General features: G+C 49.3%; 1 protein-coding gene across 14 annotated transcripts in view; it reads right to left on the minus strand.

The window, feature by feature from the left end:
- TRERF1 (transcriptional regulating factor 1) overlaps nucleotides 1-20,379 on the minus strand; it is a 250,496-nt gene that overhangs the window by 141,010 nt on the left and 89,107 nt on the right. The window contains exon 1 of one of the 14 annotated variants that reach the window (XM_032648291.1): nucleotides 4,563-4,688. The exons of 12 other annotated variants lie outside the window; for them this stretch is intronic. The gene's annotated coding sequence lies outside the window, so the exon portion shown is untranslated. Of the gene's footprint in view, nucleotides 1-3,100; nucleotides 3,155-4,562; nucleotides 4,689-20,379 lie in introns of those variants that run through there. One more of the 14 variants, XM_032648292.1, reaches the window with a different exon arrangement.

The following is a 20,379-nucleotide window of genomic DNA, read 5'->3' on the forward strand; positions in this document are numbered from 1 at the left end:
AAAATGTACTGTCATTGACCACTGCTACCCTGAAATTCCATACGTAGGCAAGTGGAATCCTTCAGAAGGTGCACTGCAGCATCAACCGCTAGGGACCCAGGGGCACCCACATTTTAAATAGTGCTTCCAAGCGCTATCAGCTGGGACTGTGCATCACAAAGTGACTTGGACCCCGATTCCCACCAGCAGTGGCAGGTACCCGCAGAAGCCACCGAGAATCCTCCCAGCAGCTCTGCCTGCAGCAACATTTTAATGGCATATTACTCAAAGGTGCCACAGCCATCACTTTAACCCTGCCCCCCACCACTGCCACTTCATCATAAAACAACCCTTATATATTTTAAGCCATAAATCGGTATTCATCAAGTTCTAAATCGGGTTACAGCAATATTTATTCATCGAAGGATAAATCGTCCCTGCACAGTCATAAAACTGCCTAATAATTTAATATGCTATCATTCTTACCTGAAACTTGTCAAAAAGTGGCCTGAAAGAGGCATGTGTTTTACAGTTGACTGCTGGTAAGTCTATAGTTTATTAAATAGTTCATATTTTAAATTCTCTATGGGGGAGGGAGAAAATGGCACATGGGACACACCTTATGCAGAAAAGCAATTTGGAGACTCATTAACCTGTTTTAGGGTAGAGAAAAACAGATTCCCCAAAGAGGACCAAGGACTCATCCAATACAGCTTTAAGATGGGTGGTAGAGATAGAAAAGAAAGAAAAATTCCAATTACAGCATTTTGTATGGGGCAGGGGCAAAACGCACTAAGTTAGAGAATTAATGTTGGGGGACAGGTTCACGGAGCAGCAAGATAAGATGGAGAATTGTCAGAAGAAAAGTGTGGGGGAAAAATGACTCTAAGCTGCAAAATTATTACAGCTGGGTCAAGATGCCAATTCCTCGGGACTCTCTCAGATCTTGGGAGCAGTAAGCCTTCCAGACCTGGCGATTCCACTCCAGTAGAAGTGTGCACTTCCCACAGCCCGGGGCCAAGACACTGCTGTGTTGAAGGATGAATGGACAGCAACCAAGCCCCGAGATCGAGGTTTCTCAGCCTCGGCACTACTGACACTTTGGGCTGATGACTCTTTGTCCCGCGGGCTGTCCTGTGCAGCGTGGGATGTTTAGCAGCACCCCAGGCCTCTACCCTTTAGTCGCCAGTAAGACTCCCCCCTGCCCCCCAAACAGTTGTGACAACCAAAAACGTCTCCAGACATTTTCTTTTCTTTCTTTCTTTTTTTTTCTTTTGGCCACTCTGTGGGGTCTTGCGGGATCTTAGGTCCCCCGACCAGGGATTGAACCCAGGCCACAGGGGACCACCAGGGAACTTCCGGACATTTTCAAATGTCCCCTGGGGGCAACACCACCCCTAACTGAGAACCAGTCTCCTAGATGCCTTAAGTCTAACCTAACAGAGGTGGGCTGGTGGAGCTAAAACCACTCCAACAAAAGTAAACCGTGTCCTTCGTGCTGCCTGTTCTATGAAGTTTGAAAACACAAATCTAAGGAAATGCAGAAGGTAGCACATCAGTGTTTAGTTCACATACTGTGAACCTTCTCTCTCTAGCAAAGTCCAAGCCTGCCTAAGGCCAAGGACCCCACAGACTGCGTTCCTTTCTCCTCCATCTGTTCTGCAGCCTCTCCCTCCCCCAGCCCACAACCAGCCTTCACCTTTTACTACTAACTTACCCCCCATTTCCTTTACGTTTTTCCACAACCTTGCGGTTTACTCTGGCACAAGAACACATTTCAGGCTGGCATTCACTGGTGGTTAATGGCAGAAAAGGTGGGTTTCTAAACCACAAGCACTCTTAATTCTAAACTGTTCAAATATATTCTCCCTGTTCATGGGCGAGCTGGGGAGGCAACCCCTCCCCAGTGCTGAACACTGAACTCCTTACAGAGCTTAAACAAATAATCAAAGATAGAGAACTACTTTTTAATTAAAAAAAAAAAACCCGTTCCCATGTTCACATTCCGGGCCACACTTCCCGCAAGAATTTTACAATCAACAGACCAAGATACTACATTTAATTTGCAAGATTCCACCGGGGAGCTGTCTGGCTCGTAGGGTATTAAAACCAACTGGGAGATAACAGAACATGGGCTGAACTCCAATAAATGTTGAAAGATTCCGCTTTGATTTCATCATGGATTTTCTTTTAAAAAGTTAACTTTATTAAGGTTAACTTTATTAAGGAACAGGATGGGAAACATTAAAATGAAGCTGGACCGGAAGTTGAGAATGACTTTTCATCTGTTTATACTCTTCTTTCAGTTGGATGGTGCCCAACCCCCAGCGGCAGAAGAATGAGAAAGACTTGAGCAGGGTCCACCTACACGACCCTCCACTGACCACAGCCAAGTGGTACAGCTCCCAATCACACAAACCAACCTCTCTGCCTGTTTGATTCATAAAACACGAAAAACCAGACTGCCGCGACTTCCCTGGTGGCGCAGTGGTTAAGAATCCGCCTGCCAATGCAGGGCACTCGGGTTTGAGCCCCGGTCCGGGAAGATCCCACATGCCGCAGAGCGACTAAGCCCGTGTGCCACAGCTACTGAGTCTGCGCTCTAGAGCCTGCGAGCCACAACTACTGAGCCCGTGCGCCACAACTACTGAAGCCTGCGCGCCTAGAGCCCGTGCTCTGCAACAAGAGAAGGCACCGCAATGAGAAGCCCACGCACAGCAACGAAGAGTAGCCCCTGCTCGCCGCAACTAGAGAAAGCCCGCACGCAGCAGTGAAGACCCAATGCAACCAAAAATAAATAAGTAAATTTATTTTTTTTAATAAATAAATAAATAAAATAAAAACCAGACTGCCACGAGAGCCCTACCTTCCTTCCTCAAGTCTCACCAACTTCAAAAATACCAGCTATTACCACTCCTCCTAGCACGCCTCTACACAGCTCGGTGGCATCACCAGAGTCAGAGACACCATAGGCTTGGGCTCTTCAGAAGGTGGCGACTCCGCTAGCAATTTGCTTGGGACTCCCCATACAAGCCCATGAATGCCAAGTTTCCACTGGAGGCGATCCTGCTCGGGGTTTTAAAAAACTGTTTCAGCCCCATGTCCTATTCGTTCCACTCACTGTGTACAAGTTCTCTGAATTAGCAGACCGTCCAGCTCACTATGCCTTCCATACCTCTACTCCAACAAGACTGAACAACAGAGCAACAAAGCAGAAATGAAGCCACAAGAAAGTAAGAAGGTGCCCAAAATCATGTGAAAAGAGCCTGTACCACACAGCCCTTCCGGCAAGACTTGAGCTCAGACACTCAGAGCAGGCCTTACTACAATTTGATCACGGCAAAGCCAAAATGCCATAGACACTGAATAGAATTGGGGATAAGGGTACCTTAAAAAGAAAAAAAAACTTCAGTTTTTCTTTGGAATAACCTTCACCCTGGCACATTTCCAATGAAATACAGTTGACACATGAATCTACAAAGCCGCGGAGGGTAGCAAGCTGTACCTGTATCCATGGCAATGCAGCCTATCCATCAACAAAGCTAGTGGAGTCAGGGTCAGGACGTCACCTGGATCAGCAAAATTCCCCCAAAGAGACACTCTATGGCCAGGCCACAGATCACACCCAAAACCCAGCCATTTCAGAAACCAATTGCAGTGAACACAGAGGGCAATACAGGAGACACAAGCTCTGACCCAAGTGAACTTTGGGACAGGACACCTGTTTCATCATTTCGGGTCACTGAGCTTACTGTTCCCAGGCCTCCACTGCCCATCTGTAGAGTAGAGTTCCCTCAGCATTAAATAAGATGATACCTATGACCTGGTATCCAAAACTGTGCCAAGAGAGTGGGGGCTTACCATTCCTGTTTCGCTATTTCATTGTTAAGATTACCCAGCCATCACTGAGAGCCTATAGTATCTTCCCTCCCAAACTTATAAGCTTAGGAGGAGGCTAATTTGTGGAAAGGCAGGTGAAGCGTCTACAAACACACAGCTCTTATCACACAGCACCGTTATTGCTGGCTGGACCCCACTCAAAGCCCCGACGTAGCTAATTCAACCTGAGCTAACTGGGCTCTAATATCCAAACAGGGAATGCCTACCCGTAGCTTCCATCCTCAGGACTCTTTTTGCTCTTCAGATGAAAAGCTATTTGTCTAAACTAACAATCGCTCTCTCCATCTGGCCAGCCAGCGATTTGCCCCTGTTCTGTCCCCGCCTGTGTGAAGTGTGCCCTCTCCAGCGGGAGGCACCCTAGGCAGTGACAGCTTGACATGGTCTCGTTAAAGTCAACAGACGGGGCCCTCCCGATACCAGAAACAAACTACTGAATTTGCTTTCTCTCCTTCTTCAATCATCGGTAGAAAGTAAGAAACTGAGGGGGAGGCAGAAAAAGAAAAACCATGGGGGCAGAATTCCACTTTCCCCACCGCATCTTCAATCAAGGTCAAGAAGAGTCCTACAGAGGGAGGTCTAAAAGAAGAGCAATTTAAATAACTTGCCCCAGCCCTTAGTAAAGAAAAGTGGAGTGAAAGGATCAAACAGCCTGGAGAACACCAACCTGACATGAACTTGCCTACCTTTTGCCAAGCACGGCGGGGAAAGGGTGGTTTGCATCTTCCCTAAACTTGTTTTACCCCCGCCATGCGCTCTCTCCTTAGGCCTCTCGAGAGGCTGAACCGTTTAAAACAAACAAGAGCTTCTACCTCAACCATTGAAGTGAACTATACGATTTTTAAAAGGGCGGGGGGGAAAGGTCAACAGCATTCTGAGCACACATCACAAGCTCTGCTCTGCTCACTTCCCCACTTCCTGTTGCTACCTCACCCTGTCACATTTTAGTTTTGAAGCGTATGTGTTTGCTCTGCTATCACTGTAAAGTTTCGGTGGGAGGCCACCGGCGGTACCAGGATGAGGACACTACGGTTCTGAGACACGAAATCCCAACCGACCAACGGTGAGGAAAGTACACCCAACTTCTCACCCCTGCCCACCAGCAGTGCACCCACTGCTAGGAAAGCACTTGTGGGCGAGTTTTACTTTGTGGGGAACGTTCTATGTGGGCAATGGCCACCTAACCACTAGCCAATACCAGGTGGCTTAGAACTGGGAACCATGCGGGAAAACACTGGGCACCCACAGACCAAGAAATGCCCTGGAGGAGCACAAGCCAACCCTGAAATCCCTCCCCAAACCCTGTGCTCCAAGGGGTGGTCGCCACCTGGGAAAGGAACTGAAAGACTGAAACGCTTTGGAAGGGGGACGCTGTCGAATCTCCGGCTTAGAAAAAGGGTCAGAGGGCTTCCCTGGTGGCGCAGTGGTTGAGAGTCCGCCTGCCGATGCAGGGGACAAGGGTTCGTGCCCCGGTCCGGGAAGATCCCACATGCCGCGGAGCTGCTGGGCCCGTGAGCCATGGCCGCTGAGCCTGCGCATCCGGAGCCTGTGCTCCGCAACGCGAGAGGCCACAACTGTGAGAGGCCCGCGTACCGCAAAAAAAAAAAAAAAAAAAAAAAGGGTCAGAGCAAAAAGAGACATTAAACCATTTGGCCAGGCACCCCCTGTTACAGAGGAAGAAACCAGACCAAGACCTGTCTCCCCCAGCTGACTTAATAACAGCAGAGCGGACCCTAGATCCCAGTTCTCCATCTCCCAGGGCAGGGATTTTCAATACCTTATCAAATGAACGTGGGGCAGATGCTGAATAAGTGTTGGCTCAGCCACAGTGGACACTGGCTTGTCCGTAACGCATGGGGGTGGGGACGGGAGGGCAGCCTAAAATACTTTTTGTCTCTTACATACCAGGAGGGCCCATCTTCTAGCAGCATGTTTTGGGAGGTACTGCAGCCCATCCTCGTAACCCACTCTGGCTCCTGAATGCCTGGGATTAGGGGTTGCCCTTCAGCAGGTCCCTAAACTAGCTTACTGCACCCATTTGCCATTATTCCCCAACCAGGAATAAAAAAAAAAAAAAAAAAAATCTGGGAGATGGTGGTGTTGCACAAGGCACAGGACCGGGAATGGAACACTGGGCTTCATCCCTTGGTGAACACAAGGGTGGCCTCAGGGGAGCCATCCTGCCCTCCATGCCTTCCTGGGTCTGTGTGTGCCATGAGAACATTGGCCTCCAAGAAGCCGCTAATCCTGTGGGTCTCTGATTCTAAACCCTGTATCCTCTCCCACCCCCTGAGCCCCACAGAGCTCCTCCTCCCCCTCCTGCATTCACTGCTCTGCCCTCCTGCTGACTCCACCAGCCCAGCACATCCTGGGAGCCCTCAGAACGGAGATCAGTACACTGAAGGGTGCAATGCGTATGTGTGCCTGATTTGAGCTGACCGTGTGCTCTCCATGTGCCTTCCTGTACCATCCCCATGGAGGAAGGCTTTGCTCCGAAACACCCAACCAACAACAAGGTGACGAGGGGCTACAGCACACAGGGTGCTCGGCTGGCTACAGGGTAGGCTGTGCTTCGAGGGCAGAGAGTCAGACATTCCCCAGCCCTGCCCCATCAGCCTCTATCTCCTTCCCCTGACTGATTTTCTTCAGAACCTTTGGGGACAGCTGACATTGTAGTATTTGTCAATTTCCATGGCGTAAATACTCTCAGTAGGGCCATCTCAAGCTACCAACATGAGGGCCAGCGGTCATAGAGTCGGGAAGAGATGGGCAGAATCAACTCTCAAGAGCTGGTGCAAGCCAGCTGCGGCACCGCTGGACCAGGCCCTGTGATTATTCTTCAAGGTCAAGCGCCAAGTGATCTTCACTAACAACCAACATCTTTATGGAACTTCAGGTTACAAAGCGGATGTGAGGCCATAACTATATTTCACCTTCAACCTCTGGTCAGAAAGGTCTTATCACCTTCACTTTGCAGATAAAGAAACAGAGGGTTAAAAAGCTCCCACATTTTTCAGGGGCACCCTGCTAGAGAATGACGTGGTCAGAGCTTGAACTAGGATCTTCTGGGGCAGTCGTGATCTCTCGTTGTTCCCGCTCCCCTAATAACCAGAGGAGAAATAGTTGAAGGGTGAGCAGTATGTGGAGGACGGGGTGGAAATGCAGAAGAGGTACAGGGCTTACCCAGATGGTGAATTCACTACAAAGCCCAAAGATCTAGGGGAGCGTGGAAGGCGTGAAAACAAACTTGAAACTAATGAAACCGTTTTGTTCAGTGTGCTTCGCCAGAAAACTGCTTTCCTAAAACAGTGATGCGGTTATTAAAATCTGCATTCCCCAATTCACTGCACCATGAGGCGAAGGAGCAAAAGGAACGGAAAGCAATTTAAATGACGAACAATAGGGAGGCTGGTTGAATAAGTTATGGAATATCCGCATAGCGGAATGCTGTGCCTCCACCCAAAGCCGTGTTTTAAAAGAACAGTTTACAACTAGGAAACGCTCACAGAAAATTGTTTGAAATGCATGTTACATAACAATATGTGCAATATGATTCCAGTTTTGTAAAAATGAACCAGCAGGAAGCACACCCTATGTATACAGGCACAGAAAAATAAACTGGACGCACAGACCTCAGAATCCTCATGCTGGTTTCTCCCAGTAGGGTGGGATTATGGACGATTTTTATTTTCTTCTCTGTGATTTTCTGTCTGCTCCCACTTTTCTATAACATGTTGCTTTTCTAACCAGAGACACAATAAATAGACCATATTTATACATCTGGATTTTCAAAGGTTGAGAAAACTCATTACAAAAATCAGTGAGGTGAACCCCAGGAAGGCAGTCCTCTGGGGCAAAGGTCCAGATGTTCAGATCTCTAATATCCCCCCGAGGAGACAAGCCAGGTTCCCTCCAAACGCCAAGTCCTCTTCAGACACACACACACACTCCAGCACATGCCTCCACACCACCCCCTCGCCCCTCCTTCAGGAGGCCATCCTCTCAACCTCACCCCCTGATCCAGTCCCACCTTGCTGGGGGCAAAGCATGGAAAGCACAGCAGAGGATGGACAACCAGTAATAATTCACGAGTATCCTCCATGTGGCACGCAGCTATGTTGTGGCACAGTTTCCAACACGTGAACTCAGATACACGGCAATTCTAAAACATAGGTATCGATACCAACAATTTACCAAGAGGAAAGTCAAGTTTAGAAAATTATAACCAGGGTCACGCAGCCAGCGTAGTGCCCAGAATTGGGAATGAAACCCAAGTCTAACCAGAGTTCATCTATAGATGTTTAAGAGGCCCAACCACTGTCCCTGATCATCACGAAATGCAAAATAATAATATTCCAGTTCAACCTACTTTAATTTATACTCAGTCTGAAAGCGAAATGCACCACCAGTCCCGATTCGAGAATATAAAGATTTAATAATTTAAAAAAGAAAGAAAGAAAAGGAAAGGGGAAAAAAGACCCACAGCTCTGTGCTCATCCCTCATTCAGTGAAGTAAAAATAAAAATCGAACCTTCCCCCAACACATTGTGCTTTAATGAAAGCACCAAGCCAATCTTCTTCACTACCACCCACCCCAGCCCACTTCGTTTAAATTTAGGCAACCACCAGGCAAACTGTACCCAACTGCGTTATCTGAAATGAAGTCATAAAAAGTCCTCATCTGAAACACCAGCCCTTGTTCCAAGGAAAGCGGGGCAGGGCACATAGGGCCAGCATCCTGGGGGAGTCTGGGGCTGTGCCTCGGAGGACCCCTTCGAAAAGAGAGTTTCTGGGACCTGGTTCTCTGCGTGGACCTGTGGGGCCTTGTGGCAGCAGCTTCCCCTCTCTGTGTCTCAGCCACCCCTCTACAAAGTCAGGGGTGGAATGACAAAAGGGGTCTTGAAGGCCCATCTCAACGTACAGCTCTATCGTTCCTGGGACCCTGATGTGCAGAGGGTAGCCACTGGGCAAGGCCCAGACACCCCACTTCCACAGAATGAGTGAACGGCAACCCAAGCTGTGGCTGATCAGGGCGAAATGAGTCGGCCCGTCCTGGAGCTGCTGTAGCTCTTAAGCTCCAGCTTTGGAGAATTTAGTTCTCAGTAAATAAATATTTGGCAACAGGAGGGAGAGCGAGGGCTGAGCCTCCTGGATGGCTCTGGGGCTTGTCACCCTCTGTCCTGTCCAGGGGAGGGATTCTGCCCACCAGGACTCAACAAGCTCGGTGTCCCCGATCCCTTCTCCCCACACTTGACTTTTTAAACGTGGTTGCACCAGAGAAAGAGCTAGCTAATGAAAAACTCTCCCCAGTTTTCTGGATGAATCTGAGGCTTTGGGGGCCTACAAGCTAGCTGGATTTTTCTTCCAGCAACCTAGTCCTTGGATTTTTTTTCCAAGTTTCCTTCCAGTGTTTCGTGAGGGCATCTAAGCCCTTACAGTAGGTCTGTATCCACTCCCTCAAGTGGAGACATGGGGCACCCTGGAAAAGGGGAATAAAATTAATATTCACAACTTGAGGAGAAGCATGGCCTTAACAGTAGCATAACTCACAGCTCCATACTGGAGACACCATTAAACAACTTTGTGCCCGATGGGACCCACGGATTGGCTGCACTGTCTCACCAACCTGGGGCTCCAATCTCTACAGTCAGTGGACAGCAATCCAGAGCTGATCAATGGCCCCCCCCCCACACTCCATTCCAGTCCTCCTCAAGCCCTGCCCCCATTCACACCTGGAACCTTCCAAGCAGGTTGTTCCCAGTTCCTCATGGCTGAGCCACGCTCTAAGGACTCCATCAGAAATCCAGGGCAAGACCAGAAAGCATCAGAGAAAGATTTAGAGAAAGAGGAGGGCAACCAGCGGCGAAAGTGCTCTGAAAGCTCTCAGATGTTGACTTTACTGTCCAGTTTCAGGAGCTGGGAGGTAAGCCTCCCAGACCTCTCCCCTGACCCTGACATTGACGGAACTGAGGACCCCGAGCCTGGGCCCCCAACTCTCCCACCTCAGCCAGACATCCAAAAGCAGTACTTTCAAGGTGAATAAAATTGGGATATACATATCATACTACTTTACACAGTGCTAAGTTTACCCAGCCCACCTCCCCAGGAGGGGGAAATGACAGAGAATAATAAATATTCTTGATTGTAGGTAAAAGCATGGCTGATGCATACAGTAGTAAAAAATGATGAATTCTAGAATCAGATCTGGATTCAAATCTAAGCCATTTCACTTACAAACTGGGTAGCCTCAAGCAAGTTACTCAACCCCTCTGAGCTTCCTAGTCTGTGAAATGAGTATGATAGGAGAGAGTATATATAACTTGGAACTTACTCATTGAACCCCAAGTTGTTTTCCTCAGCGGGCTGGGATGAAAGGAGGAGGATCATGAGTTCCCGAAGAACCAGAAGGACCCAGGCTCCAGAAGCAGACTAAGAGCAACACACAGGTGCATCGGTCCACGCACCTCCCAACCCCCGCAATACACACAGCAGGAGGTGTAGCCCTCACTCACAAACCCCTTGGGCCGCCCTTGCAGACCATGAACACTGCAGAAATGCTCTAGACATCTGGTTTTCAAATTTTTTTTAGCAGCAGAATCCCAGACCCCAATATAGAGAACAGAGATAAAAAGCAAGATGCTCTTGGAGAAGCGGATTCTAAGATTAACTGCTCTGCAGCCCTGAAAGAATCTTGCAAACTAAAACTGCACTGTACTGGAGAAGGGGGGGCGGGGCGGGGAAGAAGGAGAGGAAGGAGGCAGAGGGAGTCATCGGTGGAGAGTGGCGACAAGAAATTAGCTGTGTAACAGGACTGGGATCTCATGGGGACAGCACCTTCCTCTTGTGACAAAACTGACAGCCTCAGGCACCTTCCTCAGACAGTATTTACGGCACAAACCCCTAGTTAGAGGGATCAAGACAGAGGACCATTGAGATATACTCTAGAATTACAATATTTTTTCACAATTACTAAATATTTACTAAGATTCAAGCACCCACCCTGCCCCCAATGACTATCACCTACCTTACACTCCCACCCCCCACCATGTCTCGAGACATCCCTTGGAAAATTGGGTCCAACGCCCAGTCTACTGCCTCTGCCCCAGGAAGTCCACCTCGTACTGAGTTGCTGCACCTCAACCCCCTCACTCTCCTTGTTTCTCTCTTAGATTTCATGGGACAGCATTGTCTGTCCAATAAAAACAGCATCCCACCTGGCCGATTCTGCCAGGTCAAACGCTTGTATCCATTAACAACCCATTCGAGCACAGAATGTGACTTGTCAGCTTGGGCAGGTGAGAGGCCTGAAGATACCTGCTCATCAGAAAGTACTATAAATGGCGATTGTCTGAAACACCAGCCAAACAGCAGCATCGCGAGAGAATGGCACCACAGAGGGTCCTCCAGAAAGCATGACTGACGCAGAAATACTCCTTCCACTAACCACAGGAAGTTTGAATGACGTGAGTTAAGACGACAAAATATTTTCACAAGCATTCCCACCAGCCACTCTACTTTGCAACCTGAATCCCGCTGTTCGGGAATGACTAGCATTAGCGACTTCCCAGGAGAAGGTAATAAGGCAGTACTATGGGAAGAGTAGGGGCCCTGGAGTCAGAGAGTTCTGAGTTCAAATCTCAGCTCTAGCGCTTGCTAGCTATGTGCCCCGATTAGATGATGTATGTCAACTGGATAAATGTAAGTAAAACACTCAATAAATACTAGCCCTCTCCTGATGCCAACTTTCCACCTCCAGTCCTAATCCCAAAGTGAAGGAGGCCCGAGCAATTGTGCAAAACCATTATTAGGCAAGCACCACTTAAACCCAGGACCGGATCACCTCTGTATTTGTGCCGTGCGGTATTAAGGAAACGAGAGTGTGGCCACAGCATCACGCCTTCGGTCCTTACTTCTCCGAGTCTGCCCAGCACCAAAATTCTATTCATCCTTCGAAACTCAGCTCCAGTGCCATCTCTGCATCTCTCGGCAAAACTTAACCCCTCTTCCACTACTCCATTTGGCTTGATACTTATCATAGTGCTTCTGTTGTGCCTGGTATTACAGTTCTGGTTCTGGGCCCCAACTCCAAAGTAAAGCCTCTTCCGAAGTGGAGGTTTGACTCTCTCATCCCTCCAACCTTCCAGGACTGGCACATTGCCTCATGCAGAGCAGGTCAAAAAATATTTTGATGGATAGATGGATGGATGGATGGATGGATGGGGAAGGAATCCACTGAAGCTTGTCCGGATACCATATAAATGCATGATCCTAACAATTCTTTAGTGAGAGCTCACATTCAGTAAGCCAGTGAAACCACAGGAGGGAGGGCTGAGGATACACGCTGACAAGGAGAATATCTCGCATCTAATACCAGTGCCCTGGGCAGAAGCATAAGCACCGGCCTGGAACCTAAGCAGTGCAGCCCCGATTCTAGCCCTACTCCAGCGTGGCCTTCAATCCACTCCCAGCCTCTCCGTGGGCCTCAGCTTCTCCATGTCAACTACTGCCTGCTCCCCCATCAGACACATGGAGAGGCTCAACCAGATGGTGGGAAGAAGGTGCCGTGGAGGCTAAGTGCTGTGTATTCCCCAGGGTCTGGTTTTATTTTCTAAATGGTTTTGGTTTGTATAGTATGTTGTTTGTGACTTTTCTAAAAGAAAAGTCCAGAGGAAGAGAAATGAAACAGCATGTACAGAATTTTTAAAAATAAAACAAAAATCAAGAGGAAGTGGGTCCCTCTCAGGTTTCTCATTAAACCAAGAGTCAAATTTTACTAATCAGCTTATGTTATGGTTTCCATTACAGCGGAGAGCGTATTAAACCTAAAATGATCAAAGAGAAGGTATAGGCCCCACTGCAACTAGATTCCACATCCAGACCTCCCCTGACAGTGAGGTCTTACCTTTCCCAATTACCAGCTGGGGCCTCTGGGTACCTCAGTACCTCAGGTACCTGCTTGCATGAAAAGAAGGGAAGAAGCACTGCTGAATGGAAGCCAATCCCCAAATGTCAATGCTCAACCAGAAAAGGACCCACACCTTCTGAGTGGCTGCAGTGCTGGGTGCCCGGGAAATACAAACCTGAATTATACCAGAAACACCGGGACAAGAGAGCTCTTCCAGATGGAAGGCTTTAGAAAAGTAATGTGCATTGCTGTAGACAGTGCCAGGCCTAATGCTGACTGGAAGTAACCAGAAATTGACAATGGGGTCAGAGGGGGAGGTGGGGGAAGAGAGGAGCTCCAGGGGTTGCTGAGACCAGAGCCACAGAGTTCCAGCCACATGCAGTAGAACTCAGGGCAATGAGAACAGTGGCCAGCTTCTGTGTCCTGATTCCCATCCCTGGTGGTCAGATACTCTGCAGTGTGGCAGTGAGTGGAGATAGCCAGTGTTGGTGACCACCGTTTATCACACTCTTTCAGTTCTCCAAGCAGGTAACACAGGACCCAGGGTGGATGGGAATTCTGGTGTTAGAGCCTTCTAGCATTTAGGAGTCAGGTGATGCTGCAGAAGAAACCCGTCTTTGGACTCAGAATCGGCATTAGAATCCTGATACTTACATACAAAAGGTCACTCAACCTCTCTGACCCACCCGACATGAGTGGGCTTCCCTCCTCCCATTGGGACCCAGTTATGACGAAACAGAGGTCATAGGACCCGCATCTTTAGTGCAGAGAAAAATACTCCTGGTCCCCAGCCGTGGACTGTCCCCCTTGTCCAGCCAGCCTCCTCAGAGATGCCACATCATCACCACACCAGGACAACCAGCAAAGGGATTGTGGATCAACGAGATACAACCCAGCGCGCACACACACACACACACACACACACACACACAACAGAGAAGAAAGAAAAACAAATTATAACCGCCCTCTTCCTGCAGGGGTGGGCGCAGCACTTTCACCCTGTCTGAATATTTTTCTCGTCGTGCGGGGCTTTCATCTGGCCCTTCATTCATTCACTCCCTCTCTCAACACTGGCTTATTGAGGGCATGTCCTAGGGATATGCCACTGCAAACAAGACACAAAGCCTCCCTTACCGCAAGGACTGTACCATGGGAGAGGGCAGTAGACACTGGGCTAAAAGAGGCAATCATATCACAGTGAGACTGGCAAATTCAGGAAGAAAGTGTGCTCTGCTCTAAGTGAAGAATCTTCCCCTCCAGAAGCTGGGGAGGGGAGAAGGGAGGGACTCGGGAGACACCACCACCGAGGAAGGAGGCGGAAGCCAAGCACAGCCCCTTTATCCTTCACCACAGATAATGTCCAGCTACAGCTACCACTATCCTGAATGTCCCCAAGTTCTCATTTCAAACAGTCCGTCATCACTGTCCCCATAAACCTCAGCTATTCCCAAAGCACCCCGAATTTCAGAATCCGAAACAGATGTCCTCGAGAACCTCTTGCTTCCAGGGGAGGCACAAAAGTCTCTGGGAGACCCCGGGGTCTGACTGGGGCCTTGGGACCACCTCCTCTGACTGGCCAGAGTAAGGTGGGAGGGTGCGAACTACACGGCAGGGGTTCATGGCCATCCTCTAAATACAGCAGGGAAGCATGGTCTGACCAATCACAGGAGAAGCCCAAGAGGCGGGGACGGGCCCTGGAGGATGGGAAAGGGGGTATTCCACACGGGCCAACAGCAAATCCAAGGTGGAGAGGCAGAAACATGTCAAATGAACACAGAGGCCAACCTAAGATACTAAATTAATTACCACCAAAAACCAGGGAGTTGACCACTACTCACCTAGAAGGAACACCTTAAACTCCCTCTTCTCACCGAAAGGCTCCCTCCACCATCCACAGCTCTCAAAATAAGAGATTCACAAGCACTTCTCGTAATTACAATGATCATTTTTTGAGCCCTACAATGTACCAGGCTTGTACTAGGTGCCTTAAATATCTCATCGAATCCTTAAAACCACCTGATTGAGAAAAGGGTCAGTATGCCCATTTTACAGAGGATGAAATTGAGGCTGAGAGGTTACATAACTTGCGCAAGGCCCCATGGCACAGATCTCCACACAGACACGCACAAAAAGGCTGTATCTGTTCAATCAGATTTGAAATTCCATGACAGCCCCAGGCCCTGGCCACACAGCTCGCTTGCAGGGAAGCTGGTTCCTAGCATGGAGCCAGGCACGTACAGGGCACTCTGTGGGTGCCTTTCCAGCCACTCACCGCTCCCCACACCCTGCCCCACCTAGCCCCACCTGCAAGAGGGAACACGCTGCACCTGCCAGTCTTTTCGGTTCTTCACAACCAAGTTCATCCTCAAAGACTGAAATTCCCAAGCCCTGTCTACCACTGGAGACCAAATGGAATTTCACAGGTTCATCTCTTGAAAGGAAAAGAAAACCATCACCTGCAGGCAAAGAGGAGCCAAAGACAGTTCTACTTAAAAGGAAAAAGAAAAGTTCTTAGGCTTTGAACCACTGCTCTCAGTGGCCGATAATCAGAAACGGGAGTAGGTCGCTTTAAAAAATAAATTAATATTCCACGTAAAACCAAAACCAGACAGAAGCATAAACCTCTAGCTTAGAAGCAAGCAGACGCAAATTTGCACAGACTTATTTAAGTGACTGCAAAAATATGCCTACAGATCAAAATAAAAGTCCAGCAGGAAATTTGGGAAGCAGGAAGCTAAGAGGGCTATGGATCCTCACCCAAGATCTCCCTACCACTTCTCCCTCTTTAGATGCTCGTGGCTGGGGTGCCTGATCGCAGAAGGCACTGTCACTCCAGACTGGCATATGTCTGCCGGGCATCTGAAAGCTTTACAGTAAATGGTGACTCATCTATTGCAGCCACCATAGGTACCGCTAATGTAAAAAGCCAGAGTTTGTTCCATCCACATGAAAGAGAAACGCCGGGTACAGGGCTGTGAGCCTGACTCAAACTGTGACCCCCGTTCACTGTCACTCGTCAGCATTTAGCTGAAACTCAAACTGTAATTACCCAGCTCTTGGAGACCGAGAGCAGAAGGAAGGGGGGCTTCTAAGGGGGTCACATCCATAAACACAACAGAGTCCCTTCTCATCAAGCTACGTCTCCTCATGCAATCACTTATTCAACAAATATTTTATACAGCACCTACCAAGTCAGACACTGGACCAAGTGCCAATACACAAGGTGAATTAAAAAAACACGGCAACCACCCTCAAGGAGACCCTAAGTTCCCCACTAGCTGCTTTACATACTTTTTCTCATTTAATTTATTAAATTCTCATTTAATAGCTCCATCTGACAGATGTGGAAACTGAGGCTGAGGTCACATGGTTGATTAAGTGGAGCCAGGACTCAAATCCACTTCTAGGGCACTCTGGGGCTGGGCTCTCAAATGCCAACTTACCTTGCAGTGAGGAGGGACACCTAAGGCCTGGTCCCTGTCCCAAGGAGCTCAAGCCTGATGGAGGACATGAGCAATGAAGGGAGTGTTGGGGTGTTCGCAGAGGGGGGAGCTCATAAGACGGAGACAATGAACCTGAGCTAGGGTTGGCTCTGGACATCTTCCCGAAAGGAGGCCATGGAGGTGGGAGGTGGGAATAAGGCCAAAAAAGCAGGAAGAGGCGAGGCCTATACTGTGTTGAATGGTGCCCCCGACCCTGAAATTCATGACCACCGGCAACCTCAGAATATGATCTGATCAGGAAATAGGGTCTTTGCAGATGTAACTGTTAAGATGAGGTCACAGTCATCTTAAACCTACCCTAATCCAATGACCAGTGCCCTTATAAGGAGAGAAAACAAAGACCCAGACACACATAGGGCCATGTGATGACGGAGGCAGGGATTGGAGCGATGCAGCTACAGGTCAAGGAACGCCAAGGGTTGATGGGAGCCACCAGAAGCTAGGAGCAAGGCGTGAAACAGATTCTCCCGCAGGGCCTCTGGAGGGAACCAACCCTGCCGACACCTTGATATTAAACTTCTGGCCTCCAGAACTCCAGAGAATACATTTCTGTTGTTTTAAGTCCCCCAGCTTTTGGTACGTTGTCACAGCAGCCCTGGGAGGTTAGTACAAGGTCTGCTCTGGACAGGACCTACACATTGGGTTAAGGAGTTTGGACTCCCTGCTGCAGGCCATGGGGCAGATTTTAAGCAGCAGAGAGGGGGTGCACGTAGGGGGGTGTTTTATAAAAACCAGTCTGGAGCTTAGACCCAACCTGCGGCCTCCAGTCCTATCCCTTTAGTGTCCTCCAGGACTCCACCGCCCATCTGCCCACACTCTGCTTGCTGGGCTCATCCACACCGGGGGTTTCAAGAGCCTGTCTGCAAATGGCGCCCACCTTCAGCCAGGACATTGTTCTGACCAGACGCCTCCACCTTCTGTTCTCACAGGTTCTCAAACTCAACATGTCCCACGTCAGCTCTGCATCTTTCCCTTCCACCTTGCTTCTGCTGGGTTCCGCTCAGTCATTGCCCTAAAACTGGGGCTCCCCCTAGACTCCCCTGCTCTCCTCCACAACCAGGGAGTCACCAACTGGCTGTCCATCCCACACCCTCTTTTCCACCCCATGACAGGAGCACAGGCGCTCCTCCTCTCCCTCCTGGATTTCTCTGTGGCTGCATCATGGGTTTCCATCCCCCTAAGAGGACTCCCCTTTCCTTTCCACCCTCCACCCCAATCCAGCTGTCCCGAATACCACAGCCAAGGCTAACCCCAAGAAGCTCAGCTCTCAGAACACCTGACCTCTGGCCCCCCGGCCCCCAGCCTGGAGGCCTCTGGCTGATCCACGGGCCTCTAGTCGGTCAGGGGCCCCACCCAGCCTCATTTCCCTGTCCTCCCAGCCCAGCAATCCACTCTCCTCTCTCCTCTTGATCCCACTCTCTAACCGCTCTCCCTGCCAACTCCTCCTTCCTGTCCTGGCTAAGCAACCACAGAACCCAAGGCCCCAAGAAGTCAAGACCTTAGGACTGCCTGCTTTCTCGTACTAGGAAATGCTCACACCAAGTCTGCTTTGGATTCATCCAAAGTGGAGGTAGGTTCACACTTGCAATGCTCAGCAAGCTCCTCTTGCTACGGGCACAAACACAGAGATTTGGAGTTGTCCCTAAAGCATTTACATATTTAGTCAAGGCTGTTATATACCCATCCCCCAGGCTAAAGCCAGCAAACAGGTTCCCTTCCCAGGGGGCTGGGGAGAGTCTGAGGCTGCAGACGGGGTGACGGCAGCCACCACTTGCAGCTGTGCTCAGGAGCTTTGGGTATTATCTTATTTAATCTTTACAATCACCCTCCAATTAACTGCTGTTATCACTGTCATGTAACCACAGAAGAGTGAGCACTGAGGGGTTAAATACCTTGACTCAAAGCTAAATCTGGAGAGGAAAAAGGCAGCAATAACGGACACCCCCTGCCCCCGCCCAGTATGTCCCAGTTCACTGACTAGGAAGGGGCAGGGCACTGGGCTCACTAGGGCCCTAAGATACCAGGTCCTGCACCCAGTGCCCATTGGATGTTTGCTCAGAGATTGAGACAGAGTCTGGATCCTCTCCAGACTCTATAAGCCTCTGTTTCCTTATCTGAGAAACAAGAATAATTAACCACCCCCCAAAGAATTACTGGCAGGATTTAAATGCGATAATGTATGTAAAATTACAGAACAAAATGTCTGACACATAGAAGGTGTTTAATAAAGGTTAGTTGCTTTAAACTGAAAATAAATAGGGGCAGAGAGAGAGAAGCATCTACCTGCCCATGTGAAGTAAAAAGTTACTGACCACCTAGGCATCAAAGCCAACTATCTGTTTCCAGGGGGCACCAATCCTTCATAATTACAAAAAAAATGAAATAAAATAAATAATAATAACAATCATCATCACAACGGCAGCTATCGCGTATGGAAGACTTACTAAGTGCTAAACACTTTCTGCACATATCAATGAGTTAGTCCTCCCACACCCAGGAGGTAAGCTGAATGGCCCCATTTTACAGAGGGAGGAACTGAGGCTCAGAAGGCTTAATTTACTCGGTCACAGTCATGGCAGTTGTAAAGCTGGGACTGACTCCAGGTCCCACATCCTATCACTGCCTCCTGAAAATCAGTCAGACCCCTTTCATGACCTTCACCTTCTTCTCCACCTCAAAAACCTCCTGCCCCTTCATCCCCTTCTCCTCGGCCCCTCTCCTCACTCAGAGGGAGAAGTGCCCAGGACTGCTTTTCTTGAGAGGGTGTGTGGTTCAGATGCAAGAGTGGGACAGCGGGCAAGAGGACTCTGTCCTGGGCCCAGTCAGCCCAGGAAGGAGCTCGGATCCCTCAGTCCCTGCAAACCTCAGCGCCCTCACCTCACAGGTTGCTATAAGGCCCACACGAGGTAACAGCCACAGATGTGTTCAGGACGTCCTATAGGGCTGTTAAATCCATCTCAGGCCTTCTGGAACCTTCTCCCACCAAATACCACCTCTCTCTCGGGCATCCCCACACTCTGCCTCTTAACAAGTCCCTCATCCCTCACCCTGAAGGGCCCGATTTCCCTCATCCTAAAAACACCATCCCTGACCTTGCTGCCTTCTCATGACATACTTTTGTAGGGGTTCATGTAACCTCCCCCCGACCCCCAGGCTATACAAGCTCCCCAAAGGCAGGGACGGTAATTCAGACGGCTCTGTATTCCTTACGGGATGCAGCATCGTGCCATTTTTGGCATGCCTCCTGGAAAAACCTTGACAAATAGTCACTGAAAGCACAGAGGACATTTAGGCACAACATCCTAAGTCATTCTCACAACAAACTCGGGAGAGGTTATCCTCATTTTTCACAATGAAGAATCTGGGGCTCAGGTTACGAAGTTCAAGGTCACCCAACTCCCAAGGAGAGGAGCTCCACACTAGAATTTACTAGTTAGGCCCCAAAGTGTCCCAAACACACCAGATAAGTGGCTGGCCTCCTTCCCTTCTTGCCTTGTCCACAAGTGAGTCTTCTAAAAAAAATGTTCGACAGCATGGTAACTCTGAATCTGCTTACCAGAATGTTCTCTTTTAAGGCTCTGTCTTTTCCCCTTGGGCCACATCACCAGTTCTGAAACAGAAAGGGCCCCTGTTTCTTTGCTTAATTTTCCTGGGGGCTGCAGTACCTTCGCAGCGCTATCTGCAACGGTTGCTGCCCGCCTAGTTCTGGGGTGTGTTTGTCTGCCTCCCCCTCTCTACTGCCGCCCTAGAAGTGGAGACGGGCACAAAACGAAGGACAGCAGCCAGGGCCCCCAGCACGCTGCAAAGCTGTTTAATGAAAGAGTGTTTGCCTGGAAGGCAAGAACTCCCGGGATCTCATTGGTGGGTGTCACCATTACCTCCTTCTAGGGGAAAGACAAGGGAAGCTGGAGAAGATGTGTGACTTTCCCCAAACCACATGGCAATGCAGTGACTCAAATCCAGCCCACGTGGACGCCCTGCCCCGGGCTGTCTTCCACCATACGCTGCCCACGTTTCCCCTTTTTACTACCAGAATTATTTCCTCCCCTCCTTTCTTCTTTGAAAAAACCTGCATTATATATTAACAATATTACC

This window comes from Phocoena sinus, chromosome 11 (assembly GCF_008692025.1).
Source record: "Phocoena sinus isolate mPhoSin1 chromosome 11, mPhoSin1.pri, whole genome shotgun sequence".
Taxonomy (NCBI): domain Eukaryota; kingdom Metazoa; phylum Chordata; class Mammalia; order Artiodactyla; family Phocoenidae; genus Phocoena; species Phocoena sinus.